Genomic DNA, 15,690 nt, shown 5'->3' with positions numbered 1-15,690 from the left:
AAGCTGGGTTGGCCAGAGGACATGAAAGAGGCATCCAGTGTGGCTGGAGAGCAACTGGGAGCAGAGCAGAGGGTGGTGAGGAAGGCAGGGACAGGGCCTCAGGCCTGGGAGACAGGTAGCGATCTCTTGTCCCTCTGCAACGGCATTGCCCCAATACCCTGCATCTTCAAATGCATGGACTGAATGCCCCACAGTTGTTGCAGAAGAGGAATGGAGGCACAATTCCGCATGCTTCCTCCACATCACCATACTTGTGAGCCCGTGGTTGTAACTGAGGCTGGACTAGCAGAGGATTTTCCCCAACTTAGCACCCATCATTCGGGGAGCCATTCAACTCAGAATCTGAGTTTCTGGGCGCATGTTGGCCTTGCCACTGCCTCCGATCCTGGCACTGTGAGCCTCGATAGATGGCAGCGCCAACCATCTGGGCATGTTTTTCGCTTCAGATTCCGAGAAGAAAAGGGGAACAAGGGAGAAGTGGACCATGAGCAAAGAAACTAGGAAGTGCGAAACTCCTTGCCTGACATCTAGAGAAACACGAGGCATGCTATTTCATCACGTTGAGTAAGTACATCGCGTGGCTCAGAAGCCACTCGCTAACCACCCAGAGCTTGCAGAGTGATGCCTCCACCACAGGTCAGGATCCCTGGGAGCCACTGTGAAGGCTGCTCCCCTCATATACCAGAACGAGGGAAAGAGGTCTCCTTCTAAAGCTATGTGGGAAACAACTGAACCGTTTCACTACCGAGGATGACAAAGTCTGCATCTTCGTGCATTTCCACCCCATCATGGTGCCCCATTATAATGACGCCAAGAGGGAAAGGGACGGTTCCAAAACGACACAAAGCCGGGACCCAGGCCTCCTCGCAGCGTTCCTCCAGGCCACGTCCCACCCCTTCCTGCAATTCATCTGGCCTTCTATGTGTGCCTCTGATTTCCCGTGACACCGTCGCACACATACCACAAATACGGTCTACATACACCCTAAGATGTCCCAAGGAACTAGATTCTCCCTGGTCCCCACTATGCAGGTTGGGAATGTGGGCACTAGGGGAGACACACAATGACTGAGGACACAGGAGTGGGAAAGGACAGAGAACAAACGTCTGACTTCAGCTCTGTCTCCTGAAAGGGAGGACCTGAGTGCCAATTCCAGAGCATGGTGCCTCTGGCACTTTTGGCTCATTGTGTACAGTCCCAGGGAAGAGAGGTCAAGAGCCAAGTGAAGGGGCTGCAGAGAGGGGGTGACTTTAGGAAGGGCCCCAGGTATTAGAATCCTGAAAGCGTGACCTCATATTCTTCATGATAGGCCCCAACTGAACTTAGAACTCTGGCAACCAGGCACCCACTTTCAAAGGGCAACCTGCTCTCCAGCACACTTGAGTGGAGACCTTCGACAGAACACCATGTTCAGTTGTTGTCTTCCTACTTCCAGGGGTGCTGGGCCCACAGGAGCCCAGAGCCAGAGACATGACTGCAGTTGCAGACAGTGCTTCAGCCCTCTTTTCCGAAGCTTCTGGTCATGGGGCCGGAGACACCAACAGGTAACACAAGGCAGCTCGGGGCAGCCCACTGGAGAGTGGGCAACAACTGTGGTCCCACCTCAGCGGGCACACACCACTGTCCCTTACTGTGTGGGAGCGCATCTCTCTCTCTCTCTCTCTCTCTCTCTCTCCCTGTTTGTGTGTGTGTGTGTGTGTGTGTGTGTGTGTGTGTGTGTGTGTGTGTGTGTTTGTAGAAGTGGGGACAGGGGATGAGGGATATGCCCTTCCTGGGCAGAAGCAAGCTGCCTGGTGTTGGAGGCTGGACCCATCTGTCATGTTCATACCCCAGGTCATAGCAGGCTGGATGAAAAGGGGAGGGTGACACAATGATAAGGCTCATGGTAGTCATGAGCCTTAGAGTGTCCTCTGGCTACGTCCTTGCTCAATGTCTTTTCAGCCATCCCTCTTAGCTTGAACTGGAGAACACGATGTCTAGTGGGGGTGTCCCCTGGTGGCAATGTTCCGGGAGGCTGCTAATGGCTCTTGGCCCTGTGTCTATGGGGCACTGCCTTTTCAGAGCTGCACCCCAGAGACTGTGAATGAGCTGGCTGGGGACTTCAACGACTCCAACTCGCTGGACAAGGGTCAGGTGTCCCAGGCCACCCAGGATCAGTGCTGCTCTGAGGTGAGAATAGGAAGAAGCTCCTCCACACCCAGGGCCCCCATGCAACGATGGGGACAAACCTGGGGCCTTCCCAGAGTGTTTCCACTTGACTATTCCACCGGCCCCACCCCAGAGTAACCCACACCTCCGCACATATGCCACACCTATGGGTAAGTAAGGGAGGAAGACACTCTTCACCTACGTGGGACTGGTAGAGAATAGAGTGAATGCTTTCCGTGGCATGGGGGGAAGTTGTTTTGATTTCTTTCCTCTGGCCTTGTGTTGCTTTTCACAAAGCCATGAGTATCTTGGCCTTTTCCCACGGGTTTTACGATTTTCCCTACTCATGCCAGCTAACAAGTGGAGAACCCAGCTGGGTTCTGGAGAACTGGCCCACGCCCTTCTAAATCCTCATACCAGATAGGGTGATTGAACCTACAAAAGGGCCGGTGGGATCAAGCCATTCTACACGTCTTTCTGGAATGTATCAACTCTCAGAACACATCGAATCCTAGGAGGTCCACCAGCTCACAGGCTCTTTCCCTCTAGGTCCTCACAGTCCCCCTTTCTAAAGGACGTGGTCTGCTACAGTGACTCGGTCTAGCATTGCTGCTGGAACTTGACGTGACTCAAACTGCTTGCCATTCCAGCAATGCTGCAAGGAAAGGGCACCTCAAGGGTCCTCACAGATGATTTGGGTCACTCCATCTGCCAGACCGTAGACCCAAAGATTGGGTGGAAGGCCTCCGATGCCTCCTGGCCCAGGTAGCTGGCTCTGGCATGAGCTGCTGCAAGGCTTCAGCTACTCCATCTCCCTTGACAAGCAGCAGGGACCTCAGGCCACCAACAACATCCAGTCCTGGTCTGGGGTGAGAACGGGCCCAGGTTCATGGCCAGTCTCAGGACCCAGAGATGACCGGGGCCAGCCCACAGCCCAGACTAGACACAACTGGCTGCCCTGGGGCCTGCCAAGGAAGGTGGTTTCCCCCTGAACCTTTCTGCCCCTGACAGCAACAGGCCAAACCGCATCAGCATAGGCGAAATGCCATGTAGCCCATGCTTTGGACAGATCTCAGACCCAACGCGGATGACCTTGAGCAAGCTTGGAGATGCTCAACCTCTCTTTTCTCCTCTCAACAGTAGGGCTCCTTCCTCATGACTCCATGGCATACACATACAGATCTTCATACGGGCTAGGAAGAGACAGACAGGCTATTGCTGTCCAGCGAACCACACATGTTGAAGTCACCAGTACATTTAAGCCTAGATGGGTCCTTTGGAGGTTGGTTTTAGGTTTTCAGCCAAGAACCTTTTTTCTGGGTGGGCACACAAGTCCCTCGTCGTCTTGCCCAAGTTCCCAAAGGGATGGGAGGATGCAGTCTGAGCTCCAGACCCTGCTCTTCCTGGGGCTTCACAGCGTTGAAGCTGACTATGTTGCTCCCCACCCCGCCCCCTTGTCTGCCTGCTGGAAAAGGCATCATCCCTGTCCCCGGACGAGGCCTGCACGATGCTGGAGCTCAAACAAGGCACAGTGCAGAGATGGAGACATTCCCTGCTGCTATCCTTCCCGGATAGAAGCCTCTCAATCGTCACCACCATGTTCTCCATCTATCAGATGTTCCCGTCAACCCGGCAGGTCCGGGATCACCAGTTCCCTCGGTGAGTGCCCACCTCATAGCCAGCACAAGGGGGAGCCTTCCGTCTACTAGTTGTAGGACTTGGGAATGTCACTGCACCTCTCTGACTTTCCCTCTCCTGTCCGGAAAAGTGGAGGTGCTAAGAGGATGAACCTCGTAGGGCGACTGCAGGGAGTCATGGGAGGAAACATGGCACGCGCCTCTCTGGGGCCCGGCTCTGCAGAAAGGGCTGCTGGACATGCTGGGCGTCTTCGCGCTGAACATTTCCCTCTCCAGGGAAGACGCGTTCAGGCTCAACCCTCACAGGCCTGTGGTCCTTCTGGGTCTAGAGAAAGGAAACGGAAAGCTGGCAGCTTTCCTATTGGCAAAGGACCTCTGAGATGCCATCTAGCTGGTCCTGACTGTGGTCCTTGATGTGCCCAGGTCGAGGGGACACTGGGAGCAGGCAGAGCAGCCCAAGGGCCACTCAGGATTTGCAAAGTCCTGTTTGGGATGATTTCATTCAATCATGGCTCTTAAGCACCTAGGAATGCAGGCTCTCTCTAGTCACCAAGAGCAGTGAATGGGTAACGTAGAGACAATGTCTGGGTCTCCATTCTCGTCCCAGGGTCACATAGGCACTCTCCACATCCTAAGCACGCATGTCTAGCGTTCATCAGATGGGGCATCTCTGTGACCTACTCTAGGGATGAATGGATCCACCTCTCTTGGGACCACGAGGATGCACTCTACGATCAAGGAAGAACAGGATAGGTCTTTGGGTGCCAGAGGAGGTCCTGCTGCCTCCACAGAGCAGGGTGGGAGGCGACAGGGGATGTTGCTGGCGAGGGATGTTCAGAACCATGGATCTCCCAGGACTCTCGATTTCCATGGGAGAGCTTAGTGGGGCAGCTTCCTCTGAAGAGGCCAAAGAGTCCGAGAGAGGTGTGGACGGGATGCCAAGCACTCTGGGAAGCAGAGCCCATTGTGGGCTGAGTTGGTGCCTACAACAGCCATCCCTTGGATGGTCCATTCTTGCTCCGCCTGCCCCTATCCATATCCACCTCCGCTGACCACCACAAGTGGGGCCAAGGACAGAAAGGGTGGGGACCGGACCACTCACCCGTCGGCCTCCAACCAAAGCCCAGACACTGGTCTGCAGGGAGGATGCATGACTGAGGGGCCAAAGGACAGACCTATGGGAGGTCCCTCCCTCATCCCACGTGGTCAGCAGTCAGCAAGGACAGCTCCAGAGGGGTTGCAAGTGGGCTGGCGCCATTCTGTGGGGCCCACACCGAAAGGATGGTGCTGTGGGAGTAGCGTGGAAAAGGAAGGGAAGGCCAGGTCTCTGACTCTGCCCCACATTTGACTTTCCCCAGCACTCTGTGTCCCATCTTGGGAACCTGGCCTGAGCAGACACGGCAGGATATCGGGCAGTCCCTGCACACTGCCCATGTGGAGGTCAAGGGGGCCTATGTGCACGTCACGTGGCATGACCGGGACCTAAACACCCATGCCCCCGTTCCGCTGAGGCAGCGGGAACTTCTGCAGCTCACAGAGGCTGAGGCGGAGGGTAAGGGGCATTGCAAGCTGGGAAGGCCATCTGGGATGGGGCTCATGGGCTGGGTATTCCTTGAAAGGCCATGGGATCCGTCCTGTTCAGGGAAAGGCACATGGAGTGTCAGTGATGTGGCTGAATCGTTCCCCTTACTCCCACCCCCGTGTCCGCTATGCGACGCGTTCCAGCAGCTGAGCCGGCCAAAGAGCCTCCCATGGAGCGAGAGGCAACCCTGGCTCTGCATCAGCCATCACCTTCAGGGTCCGAGCCAGCCTCCCCTCCACCGGCTGCTCCAGAACTGGAACAGGGGCTCCTAGGTTACGGATGGTCGCCGGGTCCTGAGGCACAGACGGCTGGGCCATCGGCTTGCCTGGGAGTTTGCACGCCAGCTGTCGCAGGTGCCACTGAGCCCACTCCAGCCGCAGAGGCATCCTGCCAACCCAAGAAGCGGCTCAAAGAGAAGGAGCCTGACCTCCTGGACTTCCCTCCCAAGCTGGTGGCAGAGCAGCTCACCTACATGGATGCGGTGAGCAGCTGGGCCCCCAGGGTAGGAGGGCAGGGCCGGCTTTTCTTCTGCTCTCCGCTGCCCTATACCGGCTTTTCCCTGATGTGGACTCCTAGGATATAGGGCCAGATCTCAGCTGCAGCCCTAACCGACCGGGGAAACCCATCAGGGTTTTTAGACCTGAGCTTTCACTGTCCAGCTGCGGACTGTGGAGACAGGCACTGAGAAGGACTGAGGCAGAGGTACCACGCAGATGCAATGACTCAGAAGCGAGAGCCCGTAAATGGGAAGGCTCTGGTCCCCCGCGGGGAGGAGGGCAGCTCCCTGTGTGCAATCCCGTCCATGGGTCGCCCACCCATCTGCCTGGGAGCCTGAGCACCATCAACCTGGCTTAGGCATCTGATGCGTCCTGAAGGACAGGCTAGACACGGAAAGCCATGCTTTCAGCCACCAGGTGACAATGGGCACCTGTAAGGAGACAGGGACCGCAGGGATGAGCATTTGGAGGAGGAGATGCCCCCTTGGGAGCACCACCTGGTGCGGCCCCCTGGACATGGAATGATCAGGGTGCACACGCCTCCCTCCCTTCCCTTGCCTCTCTTGGCTCCTGGGGCGTCCCGCACTGGCTTCCCTCGGAGAAGAAGAGGGGCATGAAATGCAGGCTCTCTAAGCAGGCTCCGGCCACATTCGCAGCCTCCTGAGCTCCAGCTCTGACCTGGGACCCCTCCCGAGGACATGAGTCTTGCATGGGCGAACATGTGTGGGGCTCAACACACCTCCCCCTGTCCCCTAGGAGCTGTTCAAGAAGGTGGTGCCCCATCAGTGCCTGGGCTCCGTCTGGTCCCGGAGGAACAGGCCTGGCAACGAGCACCTGGCACCCACAGTCCGGGCCACCATCGCCCACTTCAATGCTGTGGCCAGCTGCATCGTCACCACGTGCCTTGGCGACCCAAGCATGACAGCCCGGGACAGGGCCGTGGTGGTGGGCCACTGGATCCGGGTGGCCAAGGTATGCTGTGGGAGGCCCAGCTCCCTGAGGCTCGCCTGAGCCTCGGGAACTGCTCTTCTGTCTCGCTCCCTTCTCAGGGCTGAAGGCCCTGCTCTAAGGCCTGTGGTCCCTAGGCTCTTCCTCCCGGGGGCATGGCCCAACGTTGGGACGCTCAGTTCCCACGTGACGCCTCCTTTGCAGTGAGGGAAAATCCTCCCTCTCGCCAGCAGTGTTCCTCTTTAGGGCTGACCTGTGCCCTTCTGCAGCTCCCTGGACATCAGCTTCACCCGTGGGGGAGCCCTAAACCGAGGGGGGCACTAAAGCTCTCGAGCATCTGGGGCTCCTGCTCTCCCACTGACAGCTCCTTCTCCTCCCTCCCCCAGGCCTGTCAGATCCTAGGGAACTACTCCTCCCTGCGTGCCATCCTGGCGGCTCTGCAGAGTGCCTCCATCCACCGCCTGCAGAGGACATGGGACAACGTTTCCAGGTGAGGAGGCTTCTCTGCAGGAGGGGCCAGGATGGAGGCGGGATCTCCCACAGGCCTGTCCTTTGCCCCCCTCAGTCAGCTTGGACCTCCTGGGAGGCAGCAAACCCTGACCAAAGGACCTGGGCCCGGGGCTGCTCCTCTCAGCCTTCCTGGGGAACAGGCCACCAGGCCTCCTGCTTGAGAAATCCAATGTCCTCCATGCCCCACCCTGGCCTCAGCTGAATTCCATATTTCCACGTGGTGACTTGGCAGCCACTGAAGTCTCTGCCCATGGTTCAGCCAGAACCCCACCCAAACCGAGCTGTTCAATTAAGCTGGGAAGGGACGCCCAGGGGGACGCCCAGGAGAACGCCCTCCCATGTCCTACGAAGACCCCAGTGCTCAGAGCAGCCCAGAGCAAACCCTCAGCCAGCCCCGTGGACATGCGGGGCTGCTCCAAGAAAAGGGACTCGCACTCTACCCTGCCACGTTAGGACTCCCCTGAGCCTAACTTCTTTCCCTCTCTTCAGGAAGAGCTTCCGAACATTCCAACAGCTCTGCACAGAAGGCAACCCCCAGGGCAGGGAACTACTCATCAAGGTAGCACGGGAGGTGCAGGGCTCCAAGGACAGGAGAGGGGTGGGAGGAGGCGTGATCCTGTGTGGATGAAGTAGGGAATGGCCTGAAGCATTCCTCGGGGAGCAGAAGCCTTTGGCAGGAATGTGCTGACAGCCTGGGCTGAAGATTCCCCCTGGGGCTGGGACAAGCGGGTGCTGCCCATCCAGACTCCCTAGGCTAGATTTCAGGTCTCTCTGTGTCCATCCATCGAGAAGGTCCACATGGGGGCCCACATGAACGCGGACAGCCCAGAGGACAGGCCCCTGCTCACAGATGGGGTGGGGATGGGTTGTGGGCCACAAAAATGATGATCCTAAGAGGATCCTGAGTGCTCAGGAGACCGCAGGAGGTAGGTGGAGTTCCCCCTTCTGCCCATGGGAAAACAGGCTCAGGGAGGCCAGGCTCCAAGCTCCAGGTCCCCCATGGACTGAATGGGGGAGCTGAGATTGTTCTAGAAGGACTCGTGGCATGCTTCAGGGGAATGGAGCGTCAGTATCAGCAGACGTAGGTCGGACGTCTAGGGTCTGCAGTCCAAGACGGTGGGCGCAAGGGGACTGAGGCTATCCTGCTCTCAAGGATCTTGTCCTTGGCCCTCTAGAAGCGGCCCTCGAACAAACTGGCCAGCCTGGTGAGGCAGCTGCAGAGAGCGCGGAAGGGGCTGCCCAAGAAGGTGAGTGTGCCTGAGGGACAGGGCCTCCAAGGCCAGGGGAGAGGGGCTCCTCCCTGAGGGCTAGAAGCGTCCAGATCAGGACAGGTGGGACCTGCCACTCCAGCTCCACCTCCTGCCTGCCGCCACAGTTGCTCAATGTCTTCTTTCCTGGGGACCAGGAGGAAGGAGTCTAGCAGGCTGGGTAGAGAATGGATTTGGGGCTGGGGAGGGGCCCGGGGCTCCATAGCCAGGGGGTTTTTTGAATTTCAAAAAGCAGGCCCTGGAGGCGATTAGGAGGAGTCTGATGTTCTGGGAGGGTGAGGGGAAAGCGAATCCAGGGGAAGCAACTAAGGGTCCTAGGCCCTTTTCCATGTGGGAAAGTGGGGTGGGCCAGGACGCTGAAGTCTTTTCGGGGAGGGCCCCTGTGGGCACCAGACAGCAGGGACTCATCCCAAACCTACCCCTCATGACACAGGGTGTCGTCCCATACCTTGGCACTTTCCTCTCCGACCTGGTGGTGCTTGATACAGCAATGGAGGACTACCTGGAGGTGGGTGAGCCTGAGGATTGTGGAGGAGGGACCAGAGTCCTGAGGACAGGGAGCAGAGAGTCCCCGGACTGAGCCCTGAGCTCTGAGTCCTTCGGAGACCTCCCTTCCCCACAGCCTCACAGCCGCCCCTAAGAACTGGCATCTCTTGCCCATCTCAGTGCTGAGGGAAGGGAGTCTGCACCCAGACGGGTGGCCCAAGACTGGGGAAGCACCAGCGCATCCTGAAGGTGAAGCTGCATGCGCTCTGTGTGCATGGGCTGCAGCCTCTCCCTCAGACCTTGCCTGTCGGGGACAGTGAAGTCAGGACCCTGCACATCAGCCACACTTCAGGAGCCCAGCAGATCCTGCCTGCCTGAGGCGTCTGCCGCTCCCTTCAGTCACCACAGAGTGTTGTGCTGCAGGGTGCTGACCGGGAGCCCTTTCACCATCCCCCAGTCTTCCTTCCTCTGGACCCCAGGGCTTGCCCTAACCCCAGTCTCATTGTGTGTGTGGCTTGGCGGCCCACTCCGGGGTCCTGGCCTACGCGCAGCCTCAGAACGGGTGGGTGTAAGGTGCTAGGACTGACCGGGGGCCTCTTTCTGAAGGACAATGGTTGTCTACTTTCCAGGGCAATGAGATCAACCACCGCAAAAAGAATAAGGTGAGCATACGTAGCCCTGGCTGTAGGGAAGGGCAGGCAGACCCTATCAGAGACGCCCCTGGGAAGAACATTGCTTGGCTCCATCCACTCCCCTCCATCTCCCATTTCCTGGGACAGGTTGCTAAGAATGAAGTGCAAGACCCATCGAGTCAGTCAGTAGGGATCCAGAAGGGCATCAAGGAGAACTTCCCTTGATGGAGGAGGGGCTAATTCTACTAGCCTCTGAGAACAGTTTGGGACCAGACGAAGTTGCATGCAGGAGGGTGGTCATGTGTGCCAAGACCCAGGACCCGACCCCTGTCCCGCTGCTCGGCCCTCACCTGGCCCTGTAGCTTCCCCACCCAGGCTCAGGGTGCATCCTGTGCCTCTGTCCCGGCCCAGGAATACCGAGTCCTCACGGACATCATGCTGCTCCAGGCGGCGGCAGAGAATTACTGCCTAGAGCCCCAGCATCCATTCACGGCCTGGTTCTGGGCTGTGGAGCGGCTCAGCGAGGAGGACAGGTGAGGCCCACTCAGGAGCTGGGTCAGGCGACGTCGGGGTGGACTCTTTCTGCTGGCCCCGCCTGGGATCCTCCTTCTAGGGCTCCCTGGGCAGCCAGACACCAGCTGTGGGAAAACCCTGGGAGGGACTCCTGAATGCCAGCTGCTGCTCAACTCACAGGTGTCCCTCTGTCCTTAGCTACAACCTGTCATGCCAGCTGGAGCCGCGGTCCTAGCTGGCCAGCAGAACACAAGCACCAGGACCACTGGCTACAGCCACCATCAGACCTGAACCCGTGCACACTGGCTGAGCCAAGGATTGCCCCTCGGCCCCTGGGCTACTTGTGGTGCACGAGCCCCATCCGCTGCTCAACACCCCTTCCTCTCCCCTACAGAATTACTTGTTCTGGAAGGGGCAATATTGAATATAATTAAAGGGTTGTTATTTAACCACAACCACCACCACCACAACAACAAAAAGGAATGAGAACCCTTGGGATTAAAGTTTTCTTACCCAAATAATAATAGTAGTAGTAGTAGTAGTAATAATAATAATAATAATAATAATAATAATAATAATAATAAAGGTTTTTATTTTCTCCTCTACCTGCCCACGTGTGCGTTTGGTTCTTTTATTTCCTACGGTAATGTACAACGTGTACAGACTCTCTTCTTCATTCCTGAACCCAGAAATCTTACAGAGTCAGCAGCTATTCAATGGGGCAGAAAGGAGAGGAGCCAGCCCTCCTCACTTCTGGTGGCACTACTCATTACTGGTGGCACCTCCCAATGCCGTTTCCTCAGAGGACAGGTTCATTTCTGTGTCAGGCATCTGGGCAAACAGCAGACACAGCCCTCAGGACCCCTGAGATGGAGACGTTGCAGGTCCTTCCCCAGGAAGGCAACAAACCCTGACCAGGCGAGTCCTGGAGAGTTCCTTCCCCTCCCCAGAACTATGTGCTGCCCAGGAGAGGGGCTGCTACTCTACCCTCTAAAGCAAGGAGGACGATGTCTTGCTTCCTTGGGGATATGCTACGTGTGCGTGTGTTTGTGCGGGTTTGGACCCAGTATTTGGGACTGACGGTTGTCGAGTTCAGTCTCCTGAATTGCATCAGCACGATGTAGGGAAAACACATGCAAAGAGATTCAACCCTGCCTGTGGAAGCTCCAAAATCTGAGGAAGATATTTTGTAAATGGAAGAAGGGCAGGCAGGACGTCCCGTCCTCAGTTTCCCTAGAGGCTCTCCAGGTTCACCCTTTACCAAGACTGGAATCCCCCTGGGATCCTTATCCAGGATCTCTGGATTCCTTTTCCCTGCTTCTTTTGGGTGAGGCTGGAGAAAAACGAAAGAAACTGGGAGGTGTCTCTGGCTCTATTCACGTCTATGCTGACCTAGGAGCTAGGATGTCCAGCCATCCTGCATTTCCTTACGCAGTTCTTGGCAAGGCCGTGGGGCCCTTCAGGCCCCTGACCCTCTTGGTCAGGTCCATGGTAGCCACTGCTCCCTGGCTGGGGCCTGATGGAGCAGAGATTGGTTCTCCCTTGCCAGGATAAAGGTTCAGATCCTTGACCAGAGAAACCCCACACTCTCCTGGCTGGCCAAGGGCACTGTCAGGTCCAGGTGGTTCTGAAGTCCCTGGTCTCCATCATCCACCAGGTGACACACCCATGTTCCACTCACTTGTCTGAAATGGGGAACTCGCCTGACGCGGTAGACCAACACACACATGGAATGTGAGCAGGGGAGAAGCGTCTATCATGCAAATGGATGCGAAACGAAGCAAGGGTAGGAATCCTTCTCTCCAGACACAACAGACTCTGAACCAAAGGGGGGAGGTACGAAGCCACAGAGAAGGACACTACTTCCTCGCAAGGGAGGCCATGTAATAGGAGAGAACATCTCGAAATATGTAGACACGCACCATGGGAGCACCCAAAGGCATCCAACAGTGCATAACAAACATAAAGTCACCTTTGACAGCCGTACCATGCAGTGGGGGACTCTAACACCCCACATCTGCTAATGGACACAGGATCCAAACTGACAATCAACAGGGAATCTATGGCTTTGAGGGATGCACCCGTTTCAACACGTAGATGCAGAACCTTCCACCCTGAAACCGCAGCATCCGCAGTGCTGGATTTCCAGTGCACATGGAACATTCTCCAGAGTAGATCACACGTTAGGGCACAACCCAAGTCTCAACAAACTCCAAAAGATGGATATCATCCCACGCATCTTTTCTCAGCACGATGCTACGGAACGCCAAATGAACCCTAAGAGCAACCCTGGAGAGACCACGAATCCATGGAAGTTCAATTACATGCTACCCAACCAGCACTGGGTCAACCCGGAATCCAAAGAGGATGTCCAAAATTACATGGAAGCAAAAGGACACGCCAAGGGTCCCCAACCTTGCAGATACAGCGCCAGGGAATCTAAGAAGACAGGATCCAGCACCACAAGAAAAATCCCCAATACCATCAGCTGACACATAAGGACCTAGCCAAAGCACAACACAGAGCTCCTGAGCAGTCGCTCAGCCTGGGCGAGTTGGAGCTCCTGCTGTTGGGTGCAGGCTTAGCTTCCATCTCGACTCTAAGTCCCAGCCTGGGGGGTGTTCTTTCCTTTCTCCCAGGACCATCCCCACCAGGGCCACTGGGGAATCAACCCTTCAGGGGGTTCTCGGCAGAGAGAAATGGCCCAAAGGGCCCAGGAAACAACCACCCCTTCCCCACTGGTGGATCAAGGTGGCCCATTAGCGCTCCCTCTGTGGAACATTCCACAGTGCTTTTGGGGGGACGACCCTCTCAGGCTCTGATGCCCAGGGTTTCTCGGCAAAGGGCAGATTCCGACTGAGTACCCCTGGGAGGGACCTGACACTCTGCACTTCCGGCATGCTCGCAGCTAATGCCCCGGCCACCTGTCCCCGGAGCACACGGAGAGACAACTTGCCAGCGGACCAGTGGACAAAACGTCCTCTCTTTCACCACCAGGAAGAGATCGATGCGCAACCGTCTGGCAGCCACAAAGAGGTGTTTGATTGTCAGGAAGATCAACAGCCAGGCAGGGCTTGGTCCACCCCCACAGGCCTCTCCTCCTCTTCTCCTCCAGAGTATAGGGAGGCAGGATGGCAGGAAAGACAGTTTGTTCAGTGGAAGCGAAATCCTGAGCTTGAGTCCCTTTCTCCCTAGTAGCCTGGGCACTCCTACGCTGCTTCCACTGTGGCCTCTGTGCAAGGCCATTCGAAACACCAGTGCTGGCTTGCGAAGTTCCGGGATACTGGGCAGAAAGCGATGGAACACAAGAGAGTCCCAGGGAAGTGACAACGGGTTTGGTCATGAAAGCTTGAAGCTGTCAAAGACCATCTCTTGCCCTATGTTCCCTTGGTCAGAAACCTTTCAGCAACCGCTCAGAGGAGAGACAGGCAGGTACAGAGCAGGGATGGGGAACCCTGGGAGCCACTGTGGACCGAACCGTGGGTGTTTTGTTAACATGGGCTTTGATTCATGTGTGACTTTTCAGAAACAGAAAAGAATAAAGGGAATCAGGAAACAGAGGCAATCAAAAACACCGGCTCAAATATAGGGAACATACTGTTGGGAACCAGGTGGGCGGATGGGTGGAAGAGGGGGTGGGGATTAAGAAGACACTTACTGTGCTGAGCACCGAGTCACATACAGAATTCCTGAATCCCTACTCTTCAACTGAAACGACGAAAATACTGTACGTCCATTAGACTGTATTTTCAAAATTGTCTTTGAAAGGTGGGTATTAGGAGACCAAAATGAGATTACGCTCTGAGAGTTTCCCAATCAGGTCTCCTCAGGCTGTACGTGAATGCACCTTAAAGATCAGTGAAAGAGCCCAAAGACAAAAGTGACATCTGTTGATATGGAAAGGCCAGTGCCCACCTCTGTGATCACAGAAAACACACACCTTCCTATGATATTGGCTGTCGTAAAAGCATTTCACCGACGTCCCCTTGGAGCTACGCTCCTCTGGTATTTCCATTCTCCTTGGTTGTGTGTCCTCATGGAGTAGTTGAAGGGAATATTGCTACCCCGTGTTTGGTGGACTAAACCAAAGCTGGCTATTTCTAGCCCCTGGAAGACTGAGCTAAAGGGCCTTCTGGAAAACATTGCACAACTGGATCTCTCATCGTCTTCCAGAGAAGGAAAGGGAGGCCCCAAAGGGCACCAGTGGAACAGGAACACAGAGGAGGTTCTCCTGACACCAGCATCAGGATCCCAACTCCCTGAGCAAGAATGAAGAACCCCCGTCCCCCCACACACAATGGACACATATCACTGGAATGGGTCAGTTCCCAGGAAAAGCGAAATGCGGCCAAACATGGAAAGGTACACAATAACCTCACTGAAAGAAAGCCCACTGGGATCCCCTGCCCTGGGTCTTAAGTTCCACCTATGCATGAAGCCATTTGATAATCACAGGGGAAGGGAGGGAAAACTGAATGGGAAGCCACCAGAGAGGGAGAAAAATGATGCGAGGCTCTTCTCTAAGAAACAAGCAGAGGAGCCTAACAAATAGCAGGGAGCACATGGGGAGTTAGAGAGGAGAAGGGAGTTAGGGAAAACTGGAAGGGGAGGTGAACCTTGAGAGACTATAGACTCTGGAAAACAATCTGAGGGTTTTGAAGGGGCGGGGGCGTGGGAGGTCGGGGTACCAGGTGGTGGGTATTATAGAGGGCACGGATTGCACGGAGCACTGGGGGTGGTGCAAAAATAATGAATACTGTTATCCTGAAAATAAAGAAAAATTAAATTAAAAAAAAAAGCAAAGAAACAAGCAGAGGGTTGCTGGAGGGGAGGTGGGTGCGGGTATGGGACAATTCGGGCAGGAGCATAAAGGAGGGCATGCGATGGGATGAGCACTGGGGGTGAAACGCAACTGATGAACAGCTGGGCACTACTACCTCGGAAGCTGATGAGGAACTGTACGGTGGCTTACTGACTTTCCACAACAACAACAAAATACAATCCAAGGTTCTGTGTTTCCTTGATTTTCAAAGTGGAAAATACGGGATGATTTCTTTTCTTCCCTCAAGCAAGGAAATGACATAGCCTATTCACGAAAAGGCAATGCTCAGGACATTCTACCCCTTTCAGCCCTAAAGAAGTTTTTCAAACAGGCTTTCACCAGTTGCAGTCCTCATGCCCTTCTAGTCATTTCGGAGCACTCTTGACAGGGGGCAAACCCTTTTTTTCTTCAAGGTGACTCACCCCAAGCAGGTAATATCCCTATGTGCCACAGGAGTGACTACAGGTGCGCCCCCCCCCCCAACCTTTCCAAGGGCCTCACTACAAGTTTTCCAGAAAGGTGGCATGAATAGTACTGGCTGGAAGGTGGATGCTGCATGACATCCATCCCTTTGTTCACTTGAGGGATGACTAGGGGCAAAGTCTCCATCTCAGTCGTGGACGTGCCAGAGCTCTCCAGCTCCCCTT

The 15,690-nt window shown here is 55.7% G+C and overlaps 1 long non-coding RNA gene across 1 annotated transcript in view; it reads right to left on the bottom strand.

Annotated features, from left to right (window-relative positions):
• Positions 1–15,690, bottom strand: part of LOC309857432 — a 296,182-nt gene that overhangs the window by 157,485 nt on the left and 123,007 nt on the right. The window lies entirely within an intron of this gene.

The sequence above is a fragment of the Mustela nivalis genome (assembly GCF_964662115.1).
Source record: "Mustela nivalis genome assembly, contig: HAP1_SCAFFOLD_701, whole genome shotgun sequence".
NCBI lineage: Eukaryota > Metazoa > Chordata > Mammalia > Carnivora > Mustelidae > Mustela > Mustela nivalis.
This window is presented reverse-complemented; position numbering and strand designations above follow the sequence as displayed.